General features: G+C 41.9%; 1 pseudogene; it reads left to right on the top strand.

Annotated features, from left to right (window-relative positions):
* The first annotated feature begins 7,604 nt into the window (after positions 1–7,604).
* Positions 7,605–12,503, top strand: part of LOC102240570 — a 6,965-nt pseudogene continuing 2,066 nt past the window's right edge.

Here is a 12,503-nt window from a genome sequence, read left to right as displayed (position 1 = left end):
AGAGTATTTTAATGAAGATTCTGAATGGACATAAATGCCATATTTGCTCTGTGGCATCACAGGTTGCCAACAACATTTTTTAAATGCTTCAAGATATCCTACATCTTCCCAAATTTATTGACAATAGTTTAAGTGAGAATAATGGCTAATAGTAGAAAGTATGGCTCGAGCTTTCCTGTTCTTTAATTTATTAGATTTGAGAGACTCAGAACTGCTATTTGTTGGAGAGTCCTAAGTGTTGAGAAGAAAGTAAAAGAATAATAAGAATCTGTACTTTGGATGTGAAGAATTGTCCTTCCTGTTGTTAAGAAGAAGATAAAATTTTAATTTCATTTCAAGGAAATTAGATTAAATCATTTAAATTGGTTTAAAGAAATCTAGTTCCCAAAAAAATGTCTTCCTTTGTAGAAGACAGTTAAATTAGATGTTTGATAATGAATAAAATTGTTGAATCCTATCAAGAGAGTATTCTGAGACCTGAAAAACTATGAGTTGAAAATGAAAAATAGATTCATTAGGTCACCAATGGGAATTTGTTACCTTCAGACATCTAACTGAAGCAATGCCTTGAGAAGTAAACCTCAGACTCTATATGATTAAGCCATGCTTTTTGAAATTGTTTTAAAATACACTTAAATTTAATGAATTTGAAATTAGCTTCTTTTAAATTCTATAAAAACTGGTATCTTTTTCATTTTGACAAAATGTCCTTGGTTTCCCAGCTACCTGAAAATGACCAAGTAGCCAACTCTCAAACATGAAAATGCCAGATTTCACTTCTTATTTTAATGGTATATCAATGCAGAAGCTAGTTATGCCCATAAAATAACCAGAGCAAAATGTTGCAAATTTTCATAACACAGACATTTACTTAGTTTCTGAGGCCTTCCCCAAAACATTAGCTACTTCAACTTCTCAATCTTAACATTCTAATTGCATGTACATTTAAACTCTTGAGGAAGCGTAAACAAGAATTACAGTACAACTGATCACTTCTGAACCCATAATATCAATTTCCCATTTGGAGCCAAGCAAGGAAAGACTGTTTAAGTCAATGACTATAATTTTTTTTATTAAAGATGAGGGAAAGTCTCCACAGCCTCTTCTGCAAGCCCTCATTGAACAATATTATATGAAATGAGTAATGAACTTTTAAATTTTCTGTGATTTTCAATGACTTTTCCTATAATTTTTACAGCAGAAAATAGTCTTCTTAATTAAAATGCTATGTAGAATAACTATTTAATGTTCTTACAAGTATTATATTAGCTAAAGAGTGAATTGCTTATGTAAGGGTCAGAAAACCATTCTTTTGGGAACCAGCACATAATTGGGTACTTATGAAATAATAAAGGGTGAATATGGTATAATAGAGTGAACAAGAGGTGGCCGAGAGGCAATAAATTGATAACTGATACTGTCTACCCCATTGACTATTCTTCCATATGCACCCTTATACACGTTAAAACTCCAGAATATCAACAAAAACAACTCTATTTCCACCAAAGAAGATACAGCTATCTTTCTTAAAGTCCTCATCTCTTCCTCAATGAGGCAACTGAGGTTTCCAAATGTCATTATATTCATCTATGGCTGGGTGAGAGCATAGTTACATACTTAGTTTTACAAGAAACTGCCAGAGCTTTTTCCAAAGTGATCATACAATTCTGCACTCCTTCCAACAGTGTATTAGAGTTCTAGCTACTCTATATCCTCACCAACATTTGGTGTCTTCTTGTATGTTATACTTCAAATACAAATATGTGTTTAATAGCTATGTTTAGCTTCAGAACAAGAACCAATTAAACAGAAATGAAATATAATAGTGGGTTTCATTTACATTCCTTTTAGAACTCAGCCCTCTTTAAACAACTTTCTGTATTTCACCCATTTCTCATATGAAGAAATGGTGGCCCAGAAATATATGTAGAGTGAAAGTCAATGGGATTTATTGCTAGGAAGCCATAGTCTCTTGGCATTCACACTCTATAGCCTAATGACTGGAAAATCCTATCTAATAAAATAGTGATATGCAAATTGACCATCACTCCAACACACAAGATGGTCGCCCCCATGTGGTGAAAGATGGCCACCACAAGATGGCCTGCAGGGGAGGGCAGTTGTGGGTGATCAGGCCAGCAGGGGAGGGCAGTAGGGAGGGGCCAGGCCTACAAAGGAGGGCAGTTGGGGGGAACCAGACCTGCAGGGGAGGACAGTTAGGGGTGACCAGGCCGGCAGAGGAGGGCAGTTGTGGGCAATCAGGCCTCCAGGGGAGGGCAGTTAGCGGTGACCAGGCCAGCAGAGGAGGGCAGTTGAGGGTGACCAGGTCTGCAGGGCAGGGAAGTTGGGGGGAACCAGGCCTGCAGGGGAGGGCAGTTGGGGGGAACCAGGCCTGCAGGGGAGGGCAATTGGGGGGGACCAGGCCTGCAGGGGAGGGCAGTTGGAGAGGACCAGGCCTGCAGGGGAGGGCAGTTTGGGGTGACCAGGCCTGCAAGGGAGGACAGTTAGGGGCAACCAGGCCAGCAGAGGAGGGCAGTTAGGTGTGACCAGGCCAGCAGGGGAGGGCACTTGGGGGCAATTGGGCCAGCAGGGGAGAAGTTAGGTGTCGATCAGGCTGGCAGGGGAGTGGTTAGGGGGTGATAAGGCTGGCAGGCGAGTGTTTGGGAGCCAGCAGTCCTGAATTGTAAGAGGGATGTCCCAGATTGGAGAGGGTGCAGGCTGGGCTGAGGGACACACACACACCCGTGCACAAATATCGTGCACCGGGCCTCTAGTTCTATATATAAAATCCCTTTGTAATAAAGTCTATAATATTAATTTTTCCATTGTTTTTTGTCTTCTGTCAGGTGAGGATGGCTTTTAGGGATATACAAAAGGAGGTAATATTACATTTCAATTCTCTAAATTCCCTGGCCACATCACTTTCCTTTGCTCCCGTTTTTTTCCATAACCTACTGTGATGTTGATTCTGATCAAGATTTTCGTGTCTTCATCTAGTCCAGGAAGCTGAGGCAAGAAGATGCCTAACCATTCCCTTGTGGAAATATGATCACATAGAGAGAAAACTGTTTCTACCAGAAACCCTCTCAGCAAGAATACCCTATGTGGTTATAGGAAATGCTGATAAGTGACTGAGTTGGGAGGAGTCCCCAGGTGGCATGGTAAATTGCCTTATTAAGAGCATATGTCTATTACCTGCAGGGAAATGCAAATTAAAAGCCAGAGCTAAATTTCTTTGCTAAACAGAAACAACCCTCCTCCTCTGCTGTTCCTCCATACAGATTCCAGTCTTTCTTCTATACAAATCCTGATCAAATATTTAAAAATATAGTCAAACATGCTCTAGATTACTGGCCTGCCCAAGCACTGAGTTATTATATTAGCTTGCTCACGGTATTGCTATATCTTGGTCCTACCAAGCCTTGGCTTTTTCTTTTTCTGTTTGTTAGAGTGGAGAGCAACAGGCACTATCTATACAATGTGCTTGTATTTTACACAAAACTTAGAGCAAGTACTAATACTGTAAAATGGGAAATGGGAAACATCTGCACAGATTTCTTAACTTGTGTTCCTCTGAATAAAAACATAGCTCCATTTAAATTAAAATATAAATATAATATAAGCCTCCTGTGGTCTTAAAAACAGTAGTCCTCTCTTCCTAGTTGGGGAGAATGATAGGTAAAGAGATTGAGAAGCCACTGAAAATAAACTCCACTATTTCACTATCTCAACCACTCTTGGCCTTACGACTGCATCCCTTTCTATAGTTCAAGAAGCCATGTCATTGTATCCTGTTACTGTGTCTGGGAATTACTCTAGGAAAAATTATAGCAGTCTTTCCTCCATATGGCAAGAGTGCAGTGGGTAGCGATCAGAAGCTTCATATTTCACCCAAGTTTCACCTTGGGGTTAGGGCACCTCCAATCTACCCAGCACTTTAGTCCCTGAGTCATGAGTCTCCTCCAGGAAGGACTTGAACTAGTAGGACTTGAGTGTGTTTGATTTCTACCCTCAGGGCTTCTGTAGCAATGAAAAGTCCCATCTGACATCCTCAGTGCTGAAGCGCTCTTCTGGTGCTGCTTCATAGAGTCCATCAGTCACAACTCCTGCCCTCATAGGTCCTGCAGGCTGGTGCGGACAAAATAGACACCCTAACCCAGACTTATAAGAGCAATTTTTGTACTTAAATACAAAAGAGAAGAAAGAAAAGCAAAAGATAGCAGGGAGAGGCCAAATTAAAATGTACTTTCTTTCTGATGATGTAAACATTAAGACCCAGCTCCAGAGCATTGTTATATAGAAAGATCATCCAGCCGGCTCCTGAGAGCTAGGGGGCCCAAAGTGTCTCATAAGCAGCAATGTACTTTGGGATGAGTCAGAAGGATTTTTTTAAAAGGTCCTTCACCGATACTTAAAGCTTCACCTCAGAGAACCACTAGAGACTCAATGGGGAGGGTAAAAGGGCAGAGTGTCTCCTGCCCCTAAAGAGGCCAGGGCTCATCCCATTTCTTTATCCATCATTCAACAAACATTTACTGAGCATGTGCTGTATGCAGGGCATTAGGTCAAGTGGTTTGGTGTGAGAGAGACAAAACAACACAAATTCTGCTTTCTGGAAACTTAGAATTTAATTCCCTTCCCAGGAAGCCCATACCCCCACACAGACACACCTATGTCTGACCAAGTCTATAGCCAGAGGAAACTGGCCCCTGAGTCTCTGCACCTATGTCTGACCAAGTCTATAGCCAGAGGAAACTGAGTCTCTTACTGACTCCCTCTGAATTCTCATTCTTTTTCAGCTACAGGAAGATGCTCGGACTCGAGGTAAAAAAGCAGTATTCCAAGGTTTGGATTAGCCGGGAGTGGTGGGAAGAAATAAGGAGGAGTTCATCCCAAAGTCTCATCATTAGACCTTCCATTTAACTGAGAGCTAGAGTCCAGGTCCACTTTTCCTTTCCCCTTCAGCCAAGATTGGCATTGGCTTTCCTTGATCTTCCATGATCACTGCCAGTCTCTCTTCTGTCCAGCCCAGTAACTAGACAGGCACAGCAAGATCCCTTTCTCCCTTGGGACGGCTGTTGAGGACCTGGGGACACTCTCAGCCTTCAGTCAGACATGGCCCTTTTCAGTAGAGGAAAGAGAGCAAATGCAGAGGTGAGTAGCTTCCCAGCTCTGCTGTAAGGACTGAGCAGAGCTGGCATAGGGACTGAATAGTGGGGAGGTCAGAATGGAATGATTATTCAAGATGGCCAAGTTATAGTTCTCAAATGCCCAAATGCAAATTCTAGTGTTTCAGGAACATACGCAAAATACCCAGGAGCCTAGAATTATAGCATGAAGGCCATATTTGTATCACCTTCCTTCACCCATCGAAGAAGGAACTTATATCAGGGCTTTTCAAACTTTTGCATGTATACAAATCACCTGGGTACCTTGTTTAAAAAGAAGCTACTGATACAGTAGGTTTAGGCGGGGCTCTGACATCCTACTTTTCTAACAGGTTCCTAATGCCAAAGCTGCTGGATCAGACTTTGAGTAACAAGGGTATAAATGATTGAGCCCAATGGAATATCCTCTAATGTCAGAATAAAATAAGATTTAATTCAGTGACTTCCAAATCCCATGGAAAGACTGAGGAGACTTTGTATGTGAGTGCAGGAATTTCAGTGACTTCCAAATCCCATGGAAAGACTGAGGAGATTTGTATGTGAGTGCAGGAATCAGAGGGAGGAGAAAATCAAAAAGAGGTTCTGACTACTACAGGGTCTCTCTGGGAATTGGAACTACTCTATGCTTTTCTAGCCCTCCACAAAACAGAGCTCATAAGATTCCAAGCCTTCTTTGGGATCTATAAATATAGCCAGTCCAGACAGAACCCACTCTGATCTTTCTCCAAACCTGGTCAATCACCTCCACTCCACTCCAGAGTGATAAAGGAAATGGCCAAGCAGAATCCTTCATGAGATACAGAGAAAACTTTTCTTGGATGCTGATCCCTAAGGATCAACAAGTCAAAAGAGCCAAGCTTACCTGAGCTTGAAGAATGCTCTCCCTTATTCAAGGAAGGCTGACTTCCAAAAAGGTCACTGTAGGGCCCTGGGAACATCTGCCTATTGACCAAGGACCAATGACCAAGTTAGATTTAGAATCCTAACTGCTGCTGTTGCTTTTCTGCTGTCTAAAGTGATAGGTGAGGGAGAAATTCAGGATAAAATGAGAATTCAAGTCTCATATCAATTTTCCATGCAAAAGAAAAGGAGACAAGTAAGAAGTCAAGGACCTGCTCCAGTGGCAATGGCCCAGTACAGAGGCATTTGACAAACTCATAATGCCCAGCACTGGTTAAACAGGTCTGGTGGCCATGATTCACTGTGCTTTGCAAATGACCAGATGTCTGGTGCCATATTCTGCAACTGCTCATAGATCTTTAGCTTCCCCATAAGTTCTGGCCTCTCCCACCCTGATTGGCTATACTCCAAACTAAGGATGTGTGCAGGACTCTGGACTTTTAGGGAGATACTTCCAGACCCTGGTAACAGAATGACTCCTTTCTGTATCTACCCCCAGGGATGAGTAACTGCTTAATGTCACCTGCATCCAGGACTGGGTAAGTGACCTTCTATGATAGTCCCTAAGGGAAATGGCATCCTCCTAGAAATGGGTGTAATGGCTAGAAATATATCTGGGTCTTGAGCCTTCAGAAGCTTATACTTCCAATATATATCTCTTCTAAAGGGGAAGGAGTTGGCCTCCCATCACTCTTAACTAATGAACTATAGAGCCAGAGCTTCCTCCTCCATCCTCATCCCCAACAAAAATCCAACAAAAATTCTGGAATCGCAGAATCAGTCCTGGACTTCACCATAATAAATACTGGGAGATCCTCTTCATTCAGTTCAGAGAATAATGGAATAAAGAATGAGGATAAGAAAATAAAAGCCATGAAAATGGAATTAAACATCAGGGACTTAGAAGTAAAAGGACTTAGAAGGAGAAAAATCAATAAAATGAGAGTCCAGCGCCCCAACACTGGGAGATGTCCATTTATTTACCATAGAAAAAAGACTTAAAAAAATCAGGCTACAACACTAAATATTTTAATTTAGACATTAGAAATGACTTTCCAATTAGTGACTATTGAGAAACAGAGGTCTGGGTAGTCCAGAAAGACAGAAACACCACATTCTGCAGAAGACTTTGGAAACAGTTTTTAAAAAATCACTTTGATGTGTTTCAAGAATGGTCCTGCCTGAACCAGGAAATGGAGAAGGTGAACTCCCTAGATCCCTGTTGGAACCAAATTTGATCCTATCTTAGAGAGTTGGCCCTACTGAAATAAAATCCATTCCTCTCAAAAAGATAAAGCTTTATACTTTAAATTGATCAGTGTTGAAACCATGAAAAGAATAACTGACAGATAATGTCATATTTACATAAATTTTAAATGTAATTATTGTAAACCTTTACATATGAGGAACACTTTTGATTGGATAAACCATATTAGATTTATACCTTTACTTAATTTTAATATTCCTCTGAGGCAAGCATTAGAAATTTTCCTGACTTTCCTAATGAAAACACAGGCTCTGAAAAGTAATAACACTATGTCTCCTAACACCCAGCAAGAGCTCTTTCCTTTGGGCCACATGATTATCAGGGAATTGCAGCTCCCAGAGCCAGTAATGCCATTCCAGGTAGAGAGTGATAACAAGATCCCTAAGGACAGTGGAGGCAAGGGAGGGGAGCCCCAGTGGTGGGATCTCTCTCCCTCATACACTCACAGCCTCCTCTTATTTGGTACAGAAGCATCAGGCCTCCAGATTCCTGGACATCCCAAAATTTGAGAATTTTACTGCCCAGCACTGAAGAGCAGCCACCAGGGGTCCAGGCTCACAACCTGAAGAGCCAGCACTCTGTTTAACCAGCTTGCTACCCTGGACCCTAATCATACAATCAAGGAAGAAGACCTCCTTGGCTTCTGCCAGGTGTTTCACCCAGATGACCTGTCCCCTGAGCTCCACTCTGCCCATCCTACTGTTGTCAGGAACCCAGGCTCCATGGATCTTCACTCCAACTTGGTAGAACAGCAGGTAGGATCCAATACAAGGAGTGAAAAGATGGAAGAATGAGGGCAGGGCCAAGCCAGGATCTTTAGGTCTCTGGGATCAAGGCAAAGAGCCAAACGAGAGTGTCAGCTGTGGATAGTTTTGTATAGGGAGGAACATTCAGGAATCAAAGAGAGACAATTATGGGATAGAAAGGTGAAAAGGTAGAAATTTTAAAAACACACTGAGAAATGTGTGGCCATTATTCCCTTCTGGAAAGTGTTCTGGAAACTTACCTTTGAGGCTTAATTCGGAATCAAGAATCAAACACAATAGGTTCATAATAAACTCCATTGTCAGAATTTTCATTAATACAGTACTTGAATGTGCTGCCCTCAGAGGCACTGCTTAAGTGATGAGCTATTTCTTTCATCTTTTCAACTCCCCTACACTTTCATCTGACATCCAATCCCATATGGAGAAGACTGTCTCATGCTCACGTGTAGCACAGACAATACTCTATCTGGGCTTAACTAGGGCTTATTGGGAATTCGTTTTAAGACACAGTCTGAGTAATGGGTGATAGAGAAAATTGGACTCATCTGCATGTGTCTAAGTATAGTGAGTGTATATTTTCTTGAATAGTCCCTTTTCAAATATTTTATCCCAGTTTCCCCATATATTAGCAAAATGCATGAAATGTTCCAATTTTTTGGAACAAGTTTACATCTTTCAGAAAGAACACATACACTCACAAAATCTCATCATCACTCAAAACTGTTTTGGTTCAGAAATTAAGGCAGAAAGCTTCCTTTCTCTTCAGTACAACATAGCAAGTGTAAGATACCAAAGAGTGAACACTACATAGAAGAAAAACAGAAGATGGTATGCAATCAGTGGATCTCCTCCCTTAGTTTGTGTTGGGATAGGGTCATGAGGGTAGAAGCATCACTGTGAGGACTGCTTATCCTTTCACTGCCTTGTAAACTAAATTTCTTTTATTCCTACCCATGAGACTGTGACATCTAGGGCACAGCTTTGGTGTCTGAAAAGTAGAAGTTATTATGTAGACATCATCACTAACTCAGGAGAGGGAGTGAGACGCATGGGCAGAAATGCCAGGATCTATGGCATAACTGGGAACTTGGAAATCAAGTGAGTCCCAAGCACATCGTAATTGCCAAGCAAGGAAACCAGCAAACAACTGATAAAATAAATGTGATGTAAAAGATATTGGCCCTATCAGCTCTTACTGGATAGTGGAATGTAGGGATAGAATATCCAGATATGGTATTGCATTTGGTTCAATGATCAGCACTGTATATTAGAAGGTCTGGATTATGTGGGGGTCCAGAATGAGTCACTACAAGATGTCCCTCTGTGGTATGCAGATTGTTTTGAGCTAAAGGCAACATTAGCCATAGGCTCAAGAGAAACTTCTGCCCACTCCCCTTAACTACCTATGTGAATTAGAGGTCTTGCCCATAAGAGATTATCAGAGATCACTTCTTTTGACCTATTTATAGGGTAGGGCAAATTTATATTTACTAATGGTCTGCTCTTCCAATCATCCTGCAATGACATTTTGAAGCTCATGATGTCTTTCATACCCATGTTCTCTTTATATCTGTGAACCTCTCTTGCATGTGCGGTCTCTGACTCTCTCATATATGAGGGTTTCCCATACATATGTATGTATTAAATTTGGTTCTGTTCTCTTGCTAATCTGTCTCATGTCGATTTGATTATTAGACCAGACAGAAGAATCTTGAGGGTGGAGGGAAGTTTGCTCCTCCCCCACAATTATAAGATCACGAATCCATATTGGCCTTGCTCAAGTTATTCTGCTTTGTGGGCCTCAGTTTCCTCCCCCATAAAGGAGGCACAACAGGAAAAATGATGAAGACTCCTTTCATTTCTAATATCCTGTGATTTATATAGTCTCTCAGTCTACAATTCCAACATAGCTATTTCCCAGATAGTGAAAAAGCCACCTAGTCCAAAAATATTTCCTATAAGAAAGGACTATTTAGGATTATTTGTCAAAGATAGTAACTTTTGCACATATAAATGTACATATTACATGAGGGGGAAAGGTAGTTTTAAACTCCTTTCTAAACAAATGAACATAAACCCAGCTGGTATGACTCAGTGGTTGAGCGTCAGCCTATGAACCAGGAGGTTCGATTCCCGGTCAGGGCGTATGCCTGGATTGCGCCAGGATTGCGGACTCGATCCCCAGTGTGGGGCGTGCTGAGATAGTAAGTACAGGAAATCGTTTAGGACTAGGGGAACAGAGAGAAGGGACTGGAGCATCAGCAACTAGAAGCCTGCAGGAGATTCTCCACGGGCTGAGTCTCAGATCTCTGAAGAGGGGTGCTACCCATCCATGCTGCTATCTCGGGAGCTCAGAGTCGGGCCTAATAGAACTGGGATGGGGAGCTGTCTTGCTGCTGCTTTATCTGAGAGGGCATGAGAAGACTAGTTCTGGGAGTGCTGAGAAAAAGCTGGAAAGCAGAACCCCAACTATTGCTGGCGTGATGCCAACAGAAATAACAAATAGTCTCCCTGTAGTGCCAGAACCTAAGAAGATTTGGTTGTCAAAGGAGAAATACACTTTCCAGATTCTGCACATCACAAGGCTCTAAGAGTGGGTTGGGAGAATAGAGTACCTCAATAATTACTATGAACCTCCATTGGGATAAATATAGAGAAACCACAGCTAGGCGCTTCATAATAAACTACTGAAGAACAAAGAGAAAACATTTACAATAGCCTAAGACAAAAGACAAATTACCTTTGTGAATGAAAAAGGGGCCACATACTAAACCTGACAAGCTCAGCAGAGGCCTGCATGGCAAGCCTTACAAATTCAGAAACCTACTGAAGTAACCACAGAGGATGGTCTGAAATTAAAACCGCCTAACTGAAAGTGAGCAATAGTGGGTAGTCATACCACAGGCTGGTCTCTTCTTTGACAAAGGTCAATCTTTACCTGTCCATTGTCATTTTGCATCTACAGTAACATACCGTGGGAATGTCAGTAACCCCCTTTTATCCAGACCCCTCAGAGCACATTCTCCCACCAGAACAAGAGCCAGGAGCCCCTCATTATAATCTTGTTCTCCAGCATGCCATCTCTACATGCTATAAATGTTAATTAATTATCCTATAGAAGTATATGTCTGTTTTACTTTTTATCCAATCTCAGAAATTTTGCCACTTTGCTTTCTCTCACCTCTAGTGGATTTCATGTAACCTCTTATACCTTCCCCTTTGATCTATAATACTAAAAGGGAAATATGCTAATTAGACCGGATGTCATTCTGGATGTCCTTCCAGATGAAGCTGGTGACCATTATAATCTTGTTCTCCAGCATGCCATCTCTACATGCTATAAATGTTAATTAATTATCCTATAGAAGTATATGTCTGTTTTACTTTTTATCCAATCTCAGAAATTTTGCCACTTTGCTTTCTCTCACCTCTAGTGGATTTCATGTAACCTCTTATACCTTCCCCTTTGATCTATAATAATAAAAGGGTAATATGCTAATTAGACCGGACGTCATTCTGGATGTCCTTCCGGATGAAGCCGGTGACCAGAGTGAAGCCTGGGTCCCAGGTGCCTACCGATGGCTGGAGGGAAGCCTGGGTCCCGGGTGCCAGAGGGAAGCTGGTGCCGGCAGCTGGGGGTAGGAAGGCCTACTCTTGCACGAATTTCGTGCATCAGGCCTCTAGTTATAAAGTGCAAAACTTCCATTCTCCGGAGCATTTTCTCAATCCGTTGAGATTTTGCTTCCCAACAATTGTTAGCAGTTTGGCTCAGATAAACTCATACTAAAAATTCTCTACAGGTTTGGACGTTTTTACCCGGACACCTTTAAACAGGACCACCTTCACACACAGGCAGATGTGCTCTCGGTCTGGGTTTGTGTTTTAGGGCTTCCTGTGTCTGACATTCTTCACAGGGTGCCAGTCCTGCGGAATCCAGCTGATACACCACCCACAGCCAGCACACTCCATAAATCAGACTCCAAATATTTGGACCCTAAAATTCCCTGCCCAAACAGCCTCGGGTCCACCTGCAGGTCCCAGAAGAGTGTGCACACCAGGCCTGAGGGGCGTGTGCGGAGCTTGATGGTGTGGGATGAATTCTTTTACGCAAAGACCCTCTGAGCTCATGAAGAACCGACCCAATGATGGGACAGAAAAGGGCCTTGGGTCAAGGGCCTCCATTTGTACTTTTTACCTGGGAAATAAGTGGGGGTGAGCCTGCCTTTGAAGGAACAACCATTAGACTGAAAACTGGTTTCCCAACAGAAAGGACAGAAGCTTGAAGACAGTGGATTGATATTTGAAAATAATGAAAGAAAATAAATGCAAACTAGAGTTCTATACCTCAAAAATGCACCTTAAATTGGAAGAAACAGTACCTCAAAAATGGATCCTCCGCCA

The sequence above is a fragment of the Myotis brandtii genome, unplaced genomic scaffold (genome assembly GCF_000412655.1).
Source record: "Myotis brandtii unplaced genomic scaffold, ASM41265v1 scaffold517, whole genome shotgun sequence".
NCBI classification, from domain to species: Eukaryota; Metazoa; Chordata; class Mammalia; order Chiroptera; family Vespertilionidae; genus Myotis; species Myotis brandtii.
The sequence above is the reverse complement of the archived record's forward strand: the minus strand, read 5'-3'. Positions and strand labels throughout refer to the sequence as shown.